Raw genomic sequence first — 14,673 nt, forward strand, 5'->3', positions numbered from 1 at the left:
TTATATAAATGTCTAATTGCTGTGCTGTATAACTAAAACTAAATTTTTTTTAAAACTTAAAAAAAGACAATCCAACAGAAAAGGGGGAAAGTTTAGACTGTTGTATAGATGGACTTTGACACAATTTTTCTTCCTTAAGTGGGTATAAATAATACAATCTACAACATTTTTAATTGTATTTTTCTAATTACAAAGTAACAGAGGTTCACTGAAAAATATTTAGAAATTTAGGCAATTAAATTATTCACATATATTCTGGTATAGATTCTTTCAATTTTTTTTTTTAAGGCATTTTGTAAGTATATCTATATTTATGCACAGAGTATATCTACATATTTTTAGGCAATCACATTGGATATTCTCTTTTATAAATTGCTTTGTTTTTGTTTTTTATGTACCCCTACCTCATGAATTTTTCTCAGGTCAGGAGAATTTGTCTACAGTCTCACTTATAATGGCTTCCTGGTGAACCATCACAACAGGCTTCATTAAACCACTTTTCTGCCATTGACATTTTGGTTATTCCCACATTTTTGCTATTATAAATAATATCCAAAATGAACTATCCTTTTCACATGCATCATTTGTTACTAACTTGGGATAAGTTTGTAAAGATAGGAATGTTGGGTTAGAGGCCAGAATAATTGTGAGATTTCTAGCACATGTTACCAGATTACTCTCCAGGAAGGCCTGCTGTGCCTGATGCATGAGAATGCCAATTCCTTTGCATATGGTGCACATTCTTTTAATTTCTTTGCCAATGTATTGTAGCATAATGGACCATGATTTTCATTTATCATTAAAGAACTAATCTTATACATCTGTACCTAAATTTTTTATTGTAGGTTGATTAAAAATTTCCTTCCATGTGAATAACCCTGATTTATTACTTGATAGTATTTAAAACTAAAAAAAAAATCTTTTTAAAAAATTCTAAATAATTTTAGTGAAATTTAAAATGATGCCGGTAATTGACCTTAAGAATTCATGAGCTCTGTTCAAGGGCTTCCTTGTATATTATAGAACACAACCCCTCAGCTGTTTCTTATAATCTGCCCAAATCATTTCCTTCTGCTACTATACCTGGATTTCTGGATTCTCTTAACTTCACTACCGGAGTAACTTATAAATGATTTTAACACTGAAAATTCACTCAACTTAATAGCAAAGTCATTTGAGTACACTAAATACCTTTAAGGAACAGCTTTCTTCCCTCTTAATCCGAGCTCTGCAGCCCCTTGCCTCCTGCTACCAGGCTTGTCCTGACTCTTCCTTCCTCTAAGTACAGCCAACTTTGCTCAGCCCCATCTTTGATTGCCTCTGGGCTGGCCAGGTTAGGACTATGGATGAATAAATATAATTTGAAGAATTGACTATAGTTTTCTCACTGGCTTGTCAAAGCACTGGCTTCCCCTTCTCCCAGCATTCAGGGAGGACCAGCAGAAAGTCAGCCAGGTAGGTGCCTTTGGGAGAGGTGAGCATCGCCCTGCTGCAAGGGAAAATGAGTTCTTTTTTAAAAAAAAAACTACAAAATTTAAAAACTACCACTGAAACTGGTAGCTCTGCGTTCTTAACCTGCAAATATCTTTGCATACCAGACTGCACTTGTAAAAAGCCAAGCCTGCAACTGCTTACATCATAAAATCACTCAAAACATTCACTAAGTTTCTACTTCATGTTAAGCCATGAGGGTTAATATATTCTAGGTCAGTTGTCCTGCCTTCACCTTGTTCGTGTTGTAAAATAAGGACTCTACCTCCATGCAACAGTACTATCATCACCTATCACTATTTGGATTCATTGTAACAATCCTCCTGCCCATCTTCTCCCTCCCTCCCCCCAAAAAAAGTTATATTATTTTCAATTAAAGGATATTGTTAAAGAGAATTAGAATATACTGTGAAACTATTAAGACAACCACATCTGGAAAAGGTTTCTCTGTGCTGCTCCTTAGATTGTCCATTTTTCCTGACTTTATTTTATTTAACTGTATCCATTTCCTCAGAGAATCATTCTCTAACTCCTTCACAGAACTGATGGTTAATCCTCACCAAGTATGGCAAGAAAGAGGGAGAACTGCATTTGACATGAAGAGACTATATAAGGTACATAATGAAATAGAATTTTAACACTTGCATACAATTTAGCAAATTGTGAGGATTAGTTGGTAATATTTCAAAGAGTCAGAAGTTATATATTTGTATTTTCTGGTTTAGTGGCCCCTTTTTGTTAGAGGGAAGCAGATGATCTCAAAGTGTTTCCAGTTTCAGTTATCACTGAAGGAGGAGCCACCCTCATACAGGCCAAGTAAATCAAAGCCCCCTTCTCATGAGATGTATTCCAAGGAAACTGGTTCAGTTTCACAAGGGAAGGAAAAAAAGAAAGAAACCTAACAGTAAAATATCCTGAGTGTGGAAAAGCATGCTTCTACATTTGAAATGTCTTTATCAGAGTGTCATTACCTTGTGCAGCAGTTAACAGCTCCCAGTTCCATCACTGGTAATTTGTGGTTTTCTGTGTACTTCAGGCCTCCCACCTAATCCATCATGAAAATATTCCTCCCCCTAAGACACACATCCTTTTGTTTATTTTTACCTCCTCCTGCCTGGTCAGCCCACACTGTCCCTATTATGTGGCCCAGGAAGACACAGAGAGAATTCCCTGGGTGACAGGTCATCGACTTAAAGGACATTTGAATAAATTGGGTGAAACACAGGTTATCCTCCCCTTAACCTTAGTTGCACCTTCCTGTCTTCCATTCCCTTCTTCAAAGTCTTTGAGTGGACCGAGGGGATACAACAGCTTAAGGCAGGCAACAGTGAACCTGAAGATGTAGAATGGCATGCACTTCAGCAGAAGAATTACAAGTTCTCTAAAGTGGCATCTAAAACTTGAGTCACTACCTCCTGCAATTAGCCCTACAGCACAGGGTAGTTAAGAAGATTAATTAAAACCATTTGGTCAAGTCTTCCTTAGCGAATTCTTCAGAAATATCCTAGAGTCATAAAGTAGAATAAAACAACCCTCATAATCTTTATAATACATTGTACAAAAAAAAATGCAATAAACACTTTTGTTCCAGGTATTATGCTAAATACTGCATTCATTATCTCACACATTTCTCACAAGTAGCCTAAGAGGTAAACATAAACATCACTTATCATTTTAATTCTACAGATTGAGGAAATTGGCGTTTAGGAAAATTGAGAAATTCTTCAATGTTCTAAATTGGTAAAGAGCAAAGACAAGATTCAAACCTCATCTAGTTCAATGTCAGAGACTTTTTTCTAAAGTAATATCTACTTGCCATACATACCCCATGAGGCCTAGAGCAATTGAGAGCTCCAGCTTCCTAAAGAATCTCCAAATTTTCCCTTCAAGGCTACCTGGTGGTGTAATTTATAAGTATGTGAATGAGACCATTGACAACTATCTCCAGGGTGCACTTCTCATCTGAAACACCTTGAAATTTGAAATTTTCTTTCTTTAGTTGAAGTTTTCAATTTCAAAGTAAAGGTTTCCCTGATTGGTACCAATAACATTATGGACATTATTTTGAGAACTTACCTTGCCAAGAGTCCAGATGTTCATAAATGGTAGCCAGGCTGTCAGACTCTGTAGCTCCAAGGTCAGCATGGGGGCAGCAGAAGTGAAATGTGTTCAGCTGACCATGGAAGGAGGTAGGTGAAGCTCAAAAATCACTGTTGGTTTGCAAAGAGAATGGCAAAAATCTTTCAGGAAGTTAGGGAAAAGAGCTGGACCCCTCAAGTGGAGAATGGCAAGGAATGTTCCTTTGGGCCATCTTGGGCAGTGTCAGGAAAGAGTTTTATCTGGAGAAGAAGATGCCAATAATAAGAGGCCGTGTAATCAAGCATCAAACACAAGAAATGATTATATAGCACTCACTGTGTCCCAGTACAAGGAGGTACAATTAGTAAGGCTGTACCTTGGATTTGCAGCCTAGGCCCCTACTCAGATTATAATTCTGACTGTCTCTTATTATCATGAGCTATCACATTGCTTGCAAAGACAGCATGAACTTTGAAACTCTAAGTGAAAAGTGACATAGATTTGTGGGGGACATAGTACTTATCATCCAAACTGGAATGATATTGAGAATAAAAGATGCTAACAATTACATCAGGATTATGTTATCCAGGGTTGTCCTAGACAAAGCAGGAAGTATGGTTACCCTATTTATATTTTGAGCCTATAAATAGGATGAAAAATACTTCACAAATTACATTCCATGTAAAATAGGAATAATACCTACTCTCTCTGCCTTCATCTCACAAGAGTTTTATAAAAATTGAGTGATACCATTTTGTGAACTGTATGATATAAATGCATAGATTAATATAATTATATAGTGAATGTGTGCCCTGTCTTGAAGTATTTTTGTGTTCTCAATAGGAGCACATATGTTATGGCTAAATGAGGCAGCAAAACCTAAAAATGAAAAACTCTGGTGTCTGGGCCCTTCCTTGTAACCAAATGTATGATATTGCTTAAGCTACTTAGCCAAAAAAATTTGAAGGCTATCTCTAAAAATATCTTTAATAATCTAATTTATTTAGAGAATTAATCTCATAAAAAAATAAAACTCCAACGTATGTATCATTAGAATTTTCATGAATGTTAACCATAGGAGTTCGAATTAGAAAAACGACCCCTCCTATTAATATATGTGAATGCGCGCACGCGCACACACACACACACACACACACACACACACACACACAAACACGTGCGCATCTCCACCTGAAACTCACAGACACAGATGGTAGTTTATCCTATTTAACACACATTAGAGTTCTTTGATTCTTCTCTCATCCTGTCAAGATACCACTAGTTCTAAAGCAACTGGAACCATAGAACTAATAACTATTGCCCTGTTTAAGTCAAGTCTTAATGTGTTTGTTATGCTGACTCCAAGGTGCTAAAATATTAAAGAGAACTTAATAGGATGCATGGCTCATGTAAAAGCACAGTGGTCTAAAATCTCATTAAGTAAACATGAACTTGCATCCAAGTTAGATGAGCTCCCACTAACCAAATTCATACCTTAGTTTACTTACTGTGTTCTTAAATTAGGTAGTGTAAATTTGACTAAGTGCAAACCAGGCTTCTTGCCTTTTTGAATTCCTAAATATTATTTAGTACTCTATTTTGATTCATGTAAATTCAGAAAAGAACATAGAGGCCTAGGAATTATACTCAGTCATTAATTAGGAAGAGAGTGTGCCCTTATTATTTCCAAGGACCCTGAAAACCACCCTATCTGGGTTCATGCACATTGTGCACATGCCATTGCATCCAACATCTGAAGACTATATATACTAGAAGACAAAAGCAATATGCAAAAGAGGATATAGACCCTACTTGCAAGGAGCACAAAATCCAGGAAATCATACTTCTTGTTTTGGAAAAAGAAGGAGGGGGAGGGAAAGGAGGAGCAGGAGGAAGGGAAAGATGAGAAATAGAAAGAGAATAAGGGAGACAAGAACTAGAAGAGAAAAAGAAGGCAGGAGGACAAGAAAAAAAATGATTAACTGAGAAGGGGCAAAGTTTTCACAGCATGACTTTTTTAAAAAACAAATAAACAGGAAAGTTAAGAGGGGCAATTCTTTTCTCTCCTTTTATACATTATTAGAAAAAAAATCAAATGGCAGATAAAAGAACAAAAGCCTCGCTTTGCAGAGCCCGTTGAGTAGTTAGTGAAGTAGAGAAGATATCATCACAGGCAGAGCAGGATGTGGAGCAGGCTAGGGCCTGCACACCCAGCACGAAGTATGTGACTGAAAGGCAAGGAGCTGGCCTGCGGCAGGTGCAGCGCAGCCAGTGCCCGTCAGCCCCAGGAAAAGAAAACCTGCAGGTGCAGTTGAGACATGTCCTGAGTCTCCAAAGCCACGCATTTTTCTGAATAGTTGCCCTATCCTCATTGTCTGCTGCAAGATTATGGTTTGCAGTGGGAGGGGACGAGAGAGAGGGAATGGTTTGGTGGAGTCTCCAGTTCTGGGGCTTTGACGACACACACAGGCTGCTCCAGAAATGAGGTACCATGGGAGGAGGTGAGACTCTGCAAGGGCAGTGTTGATGGTGGGGACTCACCCCGCCAGCCCCACACAGCCACTTGGTCCTTGGGAGGGTTCTCCTCTCTCCAGAGGCCGTGGTGGACAGAAGTTTTTTGGCTCCAATTCAGCAGTGCCTTCCCATTCTCCACTCTGGACATCTTTTTCCTTTCACCCAGGCATCCTTGAGCAGAGTGACTACCTAAACACTCCAACCCAGTGCTCAAAAGCCCCAGAACTTCAAATGCTACCTGCATTCTTTTGGCTCATCCCAATAACCAACATGGTTTCACATACACTATCAGTGCTCTATGGTTCTTTGCTAAAGGAAATCTTAGTCTCACTCATGATCTGTAACTAGAGGGAGTGTTGCAAATAATCAACTATTTTGTTTAGCTGGAAACAGGAGAAAAAAATGGAGCCATGACTTTTGCAAGCTCCCAACACTTGGCCAAGGGAAACTTTCACCCCATTCAGAAGAGGCTATTAGAGAATGGGGCAGGTCAGGTTGTGGAAACTATGAGGGTATTTTATATGTTAAGAAATTTAACTCAAGGTTATAGTTACTATAGCAATAACTGGTCAAAGGAACAAGGAGGAATGAACATAGGGTGAGTGATTGCTCTATAACTAGATGTAAAAATAAAGAAAAGATCTAGTGAGTCAGAAAAAAAAAATACTGGGTCATGAAGAAGACTTAAAAACAAAAATTTAAGAAGATAGCAAGGAACAGTCTGGTCCCTCCAAAACAGTGCCCCATAGGGCAGTACAGATCATGGTATAGCCCAGAGCACTGCATCTGTAGACAGGCCAGAGGAAAAGGAGGAGGATGTATAGAGGGATAGCTGGAGGGGTGGGCAGAGGAGGTGTTGGCAGATGAGAGGTAGGTAGAGGAGGGGTGGGCAGAGGAGTCACCAGGACAAGAGGAGATAAGGCCACTCAAGCTTATCACCAGGTCTAGATGTCCTGTGAAGCCACATGCTGAGAGAGGCTCTGCACATTTGCTTGGATCTTCTCTCCGACATCCAGGCCTTTTGGAGCTTCTGGAAGGCAGACAGCATCTGGGCAGGGTGGGGAGAGATATACCGACGTGAACAGGGCGAGGGATTACTCCGGGTTGAATTCCTCTTTTCTCAGGTGACTGGATTCTGGCTGCCCCACACCTCCCCCTTTCATTCTTGGCCTGCTTCAGTCCACCTGAGGCATGCAGGCGGCTGCTTCAACCGCATGCCCTGTCAGGACCTGTTGCTTCACAGAGAAGAATGCAAGAATAACAAATCCCTTCAAATGCTGAAAGGGGAGAGCTGTATTTTGTGGAATGTTGAGTGTGGGGGTATAAATAGTATAGTATAAAATCGAAATGTAGGACAATTTAAGACTGGACCCCGGAACCAGAGAGGGTGGGAAGTGGTGAGTCTTTTTTCTCCTTGAGCACATGAAGCCAGAAATGGTGGCACTCTTGCGTCTCCCAGCTCCAGGTGGGTAGGGGCAAAAAACCACTTCCCACCCCCTATCCCCAACAGCAAGGCTGCTACTGCCTTTCTAATCTGAAGAGGCCTTGAGACTTTTGCTTTGCCCAACTCCAGCCCTCATAGTTTCATTCCCCAGGGTCAAGCAATTGCATCTTCTGGTAAGACCACTGAGGAAAAACTCCTCATCACTATGCCAGGATATGGGATGCTCTCCTTCAGAACTCATTTGTACACACAGCAGCCCAGCAGCAGCCTTTGTACTGGAGATGCAGCATGTCCAGGGTTAGAGGTGTGCTCTGCAGCCAGTCAGGACTGGCACTCTAGTCTTAACTACCTGCCCAAATGGCTCCAGACAGGTGCCTTGACCACTCTGTATCTCACTTTATACAACTGCAGTGTGGGGGACATCAGAATAATTACCATATAATGTTGTGAATTCTTAAGTGAATATTGAAAGCACTTAGAATGGTGTCTGGCATATAATAGAAGCTCAATAAATGTTAGCTCTTATAATCATTACCTGCAGCTGATTTATCATGTAAGGATTTATGTGCTTCAGTTGCATTTCCAGATTTTGGACTTCTCTTTTTATTCAGTGTCACCTTCTCAAGAGGAGCTGTAATATTGTGCTCCCTTGGTTATCCCTTACAGCTTTCAGACAGCACTTAGTAAGTGCCACTGGCTGCCAGCCTACTGCAGTTCCTGAGCAGGACTGGAATTCCTCCAAAGATCAACATGCTCAGTGGGCATGCCTGGAAGGTGCCAAGGCAGGTGCAGTTCAGCCGTCATGAGTAGGTGATTGCTGAATATACTAGGTAAAAATACCTTCCCTGCAAAAATGCTCAGAGAGGGAATGCAATGATTTACTTCCATAGGATGCTGACTTTTGATCAAATCAGAATCCTTATTGGTCCACTATCTATGGACTTTCTCCTTACAAAAATAGTGTCCTAGAAGCACACAGGTTGTTTTAAAGGAATATTTTCCCATAGCTATACCTAACCACCAAATTGCAATTATTGCTATATAAGTTTTAGAGCAATTTTTTATCTGGCCTTAATTTAAACTCTGTGAACTGAAACTTATACCTTATGGGACTTTCTCTACTCTGAATCTCTTATACCTTCACTCCTCAGCCCTACCTCATTTTGTATTCACTTGTAGATCTTGCCTATGAGTCTCCAGATGTGTGCATATGGTTCTCGGCTGGCTCCTTCTTGTAGGGGTTGATCTCTCTCATTGTTGACCATTTCTTATCGCTTATCACTTTCTTATCACACAGAAGATTATGGGAAAATAGACTCCATGTGGGGCTCAGATAATAAAGGTGAGTTGAACATGGTCTTGGGATCACATGTAACAGATAAGCCTATGGGCCTTTGACTACAACCTGTAGGCCCCTGAACATTGGGTCCTCAAGGTTGATCTTCAAAAGCCACTCTACTCTCATTGATGAAGGCTGCAAGTGTAGATGAGTAAACTGGCTAATGCTGACAGCTGAGAGGATGACAAATCAAAACCTGAGTCAGTTAGGCCACATAAACTCTACGTGATCATACTAAGTTGATTCTTTGAATTTCTCTGCTTACAAGAAAACCATACCCTGAAAAATATAAAGTGCTTCTATAATATGAAATACTATTGCAATCACGCTAGGTGTCCATATAGAAACACAAATAGCTGTTCTTTCATGGTTAACATCAAGATATATGAACGTGAGGGAAATAGGGAGACAGAGAAAACAAAAAGAAGAAAGGAGAGGCAAGAGGGAAAAATTAAATGGTGAGGAAAGAGGAAGAACAGCATAAACCTCACCCTTATCTAGGAATTACCAGGTGTGCGATATATCAAAACAAAAAGGAAATGTTTTTTACCTTCACTTTAGGAAAACACAACTTCTGATGGACACAAGGGGGAAAAAGATAAGCACAGATTCCAAGAATAGCAAACAAACCAGACTTCAGACTCTGTAGGGAGCAGGAAGTCTTCCTTACAGAGGTGTCCCAGTGCACTTTATTCTTGTGGCACATGGTCCAACTTGATAACCTGGGAGAGGGGTAGGAAGAGAAACAGCTTTCAAAGGACTACCTGGAAAAGTAGTTAGTAGAAGTGAGCAGAGCGTGATAGAAGGGTATAGGGTGGGCACCTCGATCTCAGGATGGAGTATCACTGTATCAGGGTCCACGCTTCAGTGGAGAGAAGAGCTTGTGCTTATCCAAGGGAGTTCTCTCTGGAAGGTAAATCTGGACTTACTGATGGCTCATTTGGCCATGGAGCAGATGCAATCCTGCACTGCCTGTAGAGTAGTACCAGCTAATGGAGAGCTGGTTAGAATGCAGAGCCTCAGGCCTTACCAGCTCTGCTAAATCACAATGCTCATTTCACTGGATCCTACAGTGACACATAGGTACATGTAAAAAGCTCAGCTCTAGATGGCCTGGAGACCAACCAACCATGACTCTCAGTGCATAGCAAAGGTTTTACAAGTGCATCACAGATTTCAAAAGAAATCACTTATTTGACTCAGAGAAATGAAAACTAATGTTTGAATTAATTGAACTGAGTCTTAGAAGAACAACAAAAAATGGAGAGTTGTCTTAATTTAAATATTAACCTACCTAATTTTACCCATACACCCAAAAACTAAAAGAAGAAGAAGAAGAAGAAGAAGAAGACGAAGAAGAAGAAGAAGAAGAAGAAGAAGAGGAGGTGGAGGAGGAGGAGGAGGAGGAGGAGGAGGAGGAGGAGGAGGAGGAGGAGGAGGAGGACGAGGACGAGGAGGACGAGGAGGAGGAGGACGAGGAGGAGGAGGACGAGGAGGAGGAGGATGAGGAAGAAGAAGAAGAAGAAGTGGCCTTTATTGCAGCCAGAAATAATTTGGTAAAACATAGTAAGGAAGAATATCTTGATAGACTGAGAGTTTAGGAATAGGACGTATCATTTTCCTCATTGAAACATGTGAAGACAGCTAACAAAGTAACAGTCCTGGATAGCTGAGGACATCATGAGCTTATAGAATGGTAGGGAAAGAAACTGATATGCTATGAGGACCTGCAAGTAAATTTAACACTTAAAAGAGATTAACCCCAATATGTACATCAAAAGGATGAGATGTCCCTAGTTGCCTTTCATTCAAATGTATATTCACCTACATGGACACGGGCATGGAAACTTCAGGAGTAACATGAGGAGAGCTGAAAACATGCTAGAAATCCCCTTGGTATGTCATTATATTTTCAAGCAATCACTAACATCCTCTGGTTGCTGAACACTGTGGCCTCATCCTCAGTAATTGATGGCTTGCTGTGTATTCATGTTGCTATTTAATCCCTAAAGAAAATATCTCTCCCTCTAAGACACACATCCTCTTGTTTATTTTCACCTCCTCCTGCCTGGTCAGCCTACACTACCCCTATTATACAATTCAGCCACACACACACACACACACACACACACACACACACACACACACACACACGAGTTCCCTGATGAAAAGTTATCAGGAGAAAGGACATTTGAATAAATGGGTAAAATATGGACTTCTTCCCCTAACCTTCTCCTAAAGTACACCTTTACAGTCTCCCCTCCCTGCATCATGAACATCCAATGACAGTCCCCAACTGCCCATCATACACTCAGGGGACAGTTTTCTTCCAGTCCTACACAAAAGGGAGTTTGAAGAAAATACAAAGGCCTAGATAAAAAAATTCCAGTGAAGGAGGAAAACTGTCATTGGAGAATATTTTGAGCACTTCAATCACTGTTTTGGTCAGAAAAGCTAGTGGCATGTGCTTAATCATTTATAGCACAATCTTCTCATTGTTCCAGTATAGCAATATAATTGAAAACTATTGTGTCAAATCCTTGTTTATGACTCAGGAAGTTAATAGAGCTCAAAGGAAGGGACCATCTGTGTATTAGCAGACATTTCCTGCTCCTCTCATCCATGCTCACTACTCCTTAGTTTTGTACTGCTGCTTATTTCTTAGTGTATCTCTTCTTGTCTTTCAGAACAAACCCATGCCTGTATATGTCTCTTGGAGCTTAAAAAAGTTATTCAAATGTTCAAGATACAGCAGCAAATAGCATTTGGTTTTACAAAAAGTTTGTGTTGCTTCTGATAGAAAAAAATAGCCACTCCCTCAAAAGAGCCTTCTAATCCTAACAATTTCTGTTTCCAGGAATGATCGTTTTCATCTCTCATCCAAGATCATATACAGCTTGAACCCACATATATCATATTAGTTTGCTTCTTGAAAAACTATAATGGAAAAAAATATGGAAAGAAATTGACAAGTAACAGACTGGATGAAAGCAATCAAGATCTCACTATAGACAATGGCAGGAAGGGACAAGGAAAGAGGGTGGGGCTTGTCTCTCTTTTCATAGCCGTATTATTAGAGAAAATCAAATGGCAGATAAAAGAACAAAAGCCTCACTTTGCAGAGCCCGTTGAGTAGTTAGTGAAGTAGAGAAGATATCATCACAGGCAGAGCAGGATGTGGAGCAGGCTAGGGCCTGTACACTCAGCACGAAGTATGTGACTGAAAGGCAAGGAGCTGGCCTGCGGCAGGTGCAGCGCAGCCAGTGCCCGTCAGCCCCAGGAAAAGAAAACCTGCAGGTGCAGTTGAGACATGTCCTGAGTCTCCAAAGCCACGCATTTTTCTGAATAGTTGCCCTATCCTCATTGTCTGCTGCAAGATTATGGTTTGCAGTGGGAGGGGACGAGAGAGAGGGAATGGTTTGGTGGAGTCTCCAGTTCTGGGGCTTTGACGACACACACAGGCTGCTCCAGAAATGAGGTACCATGGGAGGAGGTGAGACTCTGCAAGGGCAGTGTTGATGGTGGGGACTCACCCCGCCAGCCCCACACAGCCACTTGGTCCTTGGGAGGGTTCTCCTCTCTCCAGAGGCCGTGGTGGACAGGAGTTTTTTGGCTCCAATTCAGCAGTGCCTTCCCATTCTCCACTCTGGACATCTTTTTCCTTTCACCCAGGCATCCTTGAGCAGAGTGACTACCTAAACACTCCAACCTAGTGCTCAAAAGCCTCAGAACTTCAAATGCTACCTGCATTCTTTTGGCTCATCCCAGTAACCAACATGGTTTCACACATACTATCAGTACTCAGTGTTCTTTACTAAAAGACCTTTTAACCCTTCTCATAGCTCTCCTCTCTCCTGATATCTATATGACATCGAAAACCTAGACTGAGATGCCACTTTTAATGTATTTTTAATACAACCCTCTTTCTCCAAAAGGCTTCAACCCTCCACAGTATTTAATATTTCTATTAGTCTTCTGCGAGAAAATTGGAGACCTAGCAATCAGTTAAGCTACCAAAACTATAGAAGATGAATGTAAAATTCAACAACACCATCATTGTAGTTTATTCTATTAAATCATATCTGTGTTAGTTAAGGGCATATAGGAATTATGATTTATATCCAGAAAGGAGGCTCCTCCATGGCTCTCACACAATGTGGTCACCAGTCTCACATCACTCTGCTGTCACTCTGCCTTTTTAAAAAATTTTCTACTTGTTTAATGTTTATTATTCCTTCCACCAGAACACAAATCCATGAATGCATAAGAGTTTGGGCTTGCACATAGTAGACACTTAATAAACATTTGCTGAATGAGTAAATGACTGAATCCCAAGGCATTATTGGAAAATCTCTTTTTGTGTTGGAGCTCAAAAAAGTTTGTGCCCAGGGTAATGTTATTCTGAGAAAGTTGCTCAGTATTATGTACTCAACAATATAAAGTATATGGTTGAATTAGCTCCCCAACATCCCATGCAGCCCTGATGGCCAATGACTTACTCGATGAAATCAAGTACAGAAGTCAATGCTTTTATTATACTCATCATTTCATGGGCTTCAGTGGCATCCTGTTCATTTTAGTCACCAAACAAAATTGAAAGTGGTCCATTAGGGAACAAAAAGGAGTTACCTAGGGACACTAGAATGCCTGGAAGCATTATTGGGATGAATATTTCTTTACTTAAAAAAATAAGAGCTAATTCAATGCTTGTATTTGAATTATATGCATGTAAGTTTATTACATGGAATATATCTTCAAGGAATGGAACAAAAGTAAATAAGACTCAAATTGATGCATATTGTAAGTTTCATTTCACTTAAAGTTTATTCTATTGATAAGATTAGACAAGCTATGACAATATATTAAGAAATTAACATTGTTATGAGCTTAAAAATAAACTATCATGAGTAGGTGTGTGTGTATATATACATTTGATTTTAGAAATGAGCCCCTGCATGAGTGAGCAACTGAAGTATTCCACTAGGACAATGATCCTATTGATCTTTAGGCCCTGGGTAAAGTTATAATGTTGAGTATTTCAAAACTCATAGGTTTTTGAACACATGAATAGCCACAAAATCTCAACTTTTAAAAGCAATGTATGTGCAGGTCAACAGGATAAGAAATTAAATGGTAAAAGTTTCACTGATGGAGAAAAATCTTCCTTTCCTACTGGGTAGCTGTTACATTCTTAGAAATGGACAAGGTCTTTGGCAGTTAGGAAAAGTCATGGTAATTCTGGTGCCTCTGAAATATTACCCAGATTCTCAGCACATAGTAAAATAAGACAAATGACTTCTGGAGTTCTTTCCAGTCACTTTTGCCATTATGCTCACATACCTGGTTTGCCCAAGTTCTCTCATATCACGACACCTCTTTCAGAAACAGCATTCCTTTCACATTTTCTGCCTGACAAACTCCTACTCTTCCTTCACATCAAATTTTGCCTCCACTCTAAATCTTTCCAGTTTTTCCCAAGAAGTCTGCCCAAACCCATTGTCCAGACCTCTCACCACATCATATAGTATTGCATTCACTTATCAATTTTGATCTCATGGGGCCAGGGACTATAATTCATTTTAATACCTTGTCTGGCATATAATAATTCCCCCATTAAAGTGATAAATACATGAAGAATTTTCTCCTACCAAACTCATGGACTCTAGAGGATTCTAAAAATTTCCCAACTATTCAGAGAATTAACATCTTCTACCCTCACGAATAACAAATATTCATGTAGCCAATCCATCCTATGCTAGTGTCACAGTACCTGACACTTTTAACAAGGATGCCACCACCACAAATA

Source organism: Rousettus aegyptiacus, unplaced genomic scaffold, assembly GCF_014176215.1.
Source record: "Rousettus aegyptiacus isolate mRouAeg1 unplaced genomic scaffold, mRouAeg1.p scaffold_m13_p_15, whole genome shotgun sequence".
NCBI classification, from domain to species: Eukaryota; Metazoa; Chordata; class Mammalia; order Chiroptera; family Pteropodidae; genus Rousettus; species Rousettus aegyptiacus.